This window comes from Triticum urartu, chromosome 7A, assembly GCF_056163025.1.
Source record: "Triticum urartu cultivar PI428250 chromosome 7A, HENAU_Tu73, whole genome shotgun sequence".
Classification (NCBI taxonomy): domain Eukaryota; kingdom Viridiplantae; phylum Streptophyta; class Magnoliopsida; order Poales; family Poaceae; genus Triticum; species Triticum urartu.
Window position 1 is genome coordinate 734,317,689 of NC_141879.1, and position 3,144 is coordinate 734,320,832.

A 3,144-nucleotide genomic window follows, 5' to 3' on the forward strand; every position below is an offset into this window, starting at 1 on the left:
GTGTATTACCTCGAAGTTTCTCAGGTTTGGTGTAACATATGTCGTGCTCGCTGTCGATGGTCGATATGAACAAATCGATGAGAGACTGAAATCTCGCGCTGTCAGCACTCACTTTGGCCTCAAGGTGCTCAATCAGCTCCTGATCCGTGGGATCGAACTTGACGCCAGCTGGCAGCACGGGCCAATCCTTCTTCGACTTGCATCGGTAATTCCAGTTATATGGTACTCAATGTATGATCAATCGACTGTTTTAAGTGAATGATGAAATATTTCGACAGATAAGCGATACTCCAAATCTGAAGTCCAGAATACCCGAAAACGCCGCCGGGATTCTTGTGTCACCTCACGCGCAGCATGTTGTCACGTCAATTCAATGTGTGGACATGATGAATAATTTGACCGACGTATACTAGTACTGCTACTGTACTACTTACTAGTCGTATTTAGTGTCACAATTTATAGATAGGTTTAACTAACAAGTACGCACTTGAAGCCTAACTAATATATATATATATATATATATATATATATATAGATATAGGGTGGGTCTATTCTAATAACACCCTAAAGACCTTATTCTAATAACACTTTCGCCTTATTCTGATAACACCCCGACTAACCCACACAAAAAAAGAAACCCACCCCACTTCCACCCACTCCTCCTCCGATCCCCTCCACCTTCTTCCTCCCACGCCCCAGCCCCCCGATCCACCAACCCGCCGTCGCGTCCCCAGGCCGGCGACCTCCCACCGCCACGCCACCTCCCTCCCGTGCACCTCCGCGCCACCTCCACCCCCCTGCGCCGCCGTACCACCTCGAACCACCTACCCTTCCTGCCCCACCTCCCCCACGCAGGCCAGCCACCGGATCCGCCCATCGCAGTCCTCCACAGCGGCGCCCCCGCCGTTGGATACGACGCGCGCCGATGAGAAGCGTCGGATCCCGCGCTCGGGAGAGGGCTCAGGCCTCCTCCCCAACAGCTCCCGCCGCTGTGTCGTCCCTGCTACCTCCCCTCCCCACAACATCAGATTCATCTCTCCATGGCGACGCTCGATCCAGCCAGGCCCGAGGGAGGAGAGCAGCCGGGCCTCTTCCTCCTCCCCGGCGAGGCCTGGGCGCCCCCCTCCTCCGGCGCGGACCAACCACCCCCGGATCCCGACCCTCGCCGCCACCACCTCCGCTGTACACCGCGGGTGGATCCGGGCCGCCACTGCCGGCGCCGCACCCCTGGCTCCCCCCACCGGACTCCCCTCTACCCTCCTCTGAACTGTACAGCAGGCAGTGCGGGCAACTGTGGCGTGCAGTGCACCTCACCCCGGCGTGTAGCTCGACCCCCGCCCCGGCGTGCGGGCACCCTCGTGAGCAACATCGGTCAAGTTCATGCCTCCAAATCCTCCACTTTGTGACCCATCCCCATCCCCAGGCCCCCGGCTACGCCACCCATCCCTAGGCCAACTCCGACCAGCGGCTCCTATGGAGATGCCGATGGCCGGCAAACAACCATTGCCCCACCGGATCTTGGGGCGGCCGACGTTTCCCCCTACTGGTGCGCCACTTCCTCCTCTCCTAGTAGCTAGTCCCTGCGAGATCCATGATGGCTATAGCCCCCAAGTCGTTGTGTTGGTCCCCCATCCTGATGACCACAACCTTCACATCCCCTCTTCTCTCTCTGTGCCTGCACCTTGATGGCCGGTGAGCAGCTCCATTAGCTCCGCCGTGGGTCGTTGACCATGCCGTCGTAAGCAGTTAAGCACCGTGGGTGAGGCGCTATGCTGTAGTTCATTTGCCGCTGGAGTTCACTATTTAGTTTGCTTATTTTTCCTGAGTCGCCCGCCAACAGTCAAAATAACTCAAAGTGCACTACAGTCTGTTTTTCAGATTTGTTATTTTTGCGGAAACAAGAAAGGACCAACAAAAGAAAATAGGAAAGCTAGTGCACTGCACGCCCGGATGAGACTAAAAGGAACATAAATGCAGTTCGTGCATCATCTTCCCCAAAAACTGATTTTATGCAGTTCTCTATTTTTTATTTTGGCTATGTTCAAGTAGAGTGTGCTTCTTTTTTTAGTGCAGTCCCAACTTCGTGAATATGGCGTTCGTGTGTCCTACAGTTCCTACATGCTGGTGGAGCGATGCATTGGGCTGGATGCATGAGAGGTGTGTGATGGCTTGCCACTTGTTCCCTTGTGCTCTGTCTCTATTCTTGGTCAGTTGCGGTGTGTGAAGTGTCGGTGTTGTTTCTTCAGATAAGTGGCATGGAAGAAGCACTGGAGATCCTGTTGCACAGTTCAAAGACTACCATGACGGCACATCAGTGGCATGGAAGAGGTCATCAAGCCTAGCACAACCACCGCGATGGCTGCTTCCGCTGGTCAATTTCTTATGTTCTTCCCATTCATGGCCTAGCTTGCCCAAATTTTCTTCTGAATATTTTCTTGTTGCTATTCTGTGTAGCAATAGTGGTGGTGATTACTCCCTAGTTGCTAGTCAGTTCTCCACATCGAGCCTAGGGTCGCCATCCTGAATATTTTTCTTCTGAATTGCAGTTCTCCCCACTTCTTGATGGGGTTCCGTTGCCATGGTGCTACAGTGCGCCTGGATTTTTTTAAGTTTCACTTTGTTCTTGGATATGTGAGAAAAAATGTAAGAAATTGTAAAATAGATGCCGTTTGTGTGTATTGTGATGTCCTTTGTTTGTATTTGAGAAGTTCGTTCAGCTGTGTAATGCCGTTCTTTTTGTTGCCGATTGGTCCAGTTCTTTTTGTTTTCCAAATTCCCAGGGATGAGAAATTGAACCTAATGCCGGCGAGACAACAATCCACAAGTATCATGCGCATGCAGTTCCTTTTGTATATGCTTGCAATGCGGTGTGTATATGTGTGCAGTACACCCCCATCTGTCATTTTGTGTGGTAGGTCATTACCCCCCATCGGTCATTTTGTGTGGCAGCTCATTACCCCTCTGTATGAAGTGCGTCGTCTGTCTCAAAATTCAGTCGACTACATTAACGTTTGCAATGCGTTTGGTCCTCGGATGTGGTTCACTTTTGAGAGTGATGACGTTCACTTGCCCCCAACATGAAAATGCAAAAAAAACTGCGAAACTACAAGATGGTAATGTGGTTCACTTGATATATGTCGCGGC

General features: G+C 51.8%; 1 long non-coding RNA gene across 2 annotated transcripts; it reads left to right on the forward strand.

Annotated features, from left to right (window-relative positions):
- Positions 1–608: 608 nt before the first annotated feature.
- LOC125523545 (uncharacterized) lies at positions 609–2,725 on the forward strand. Of its 2 annotated transcripts, XR_015611439.1 has the most exons (3): positions 636–2,157; positions 2,247–2,371; positions 2,455–2,725. It is a non-coding gene; the product is annotated as an uncharacterized LOC125523545 (long non-coding RNA). The 2 variants fall into 2 exon arrangements; XR_007290286.2 differs by having other exon boundaries at positions 609–2,157; positions 2,247–2,725.
- Positions 2,726–3,144: the final 419 nt, after the last annotated feature.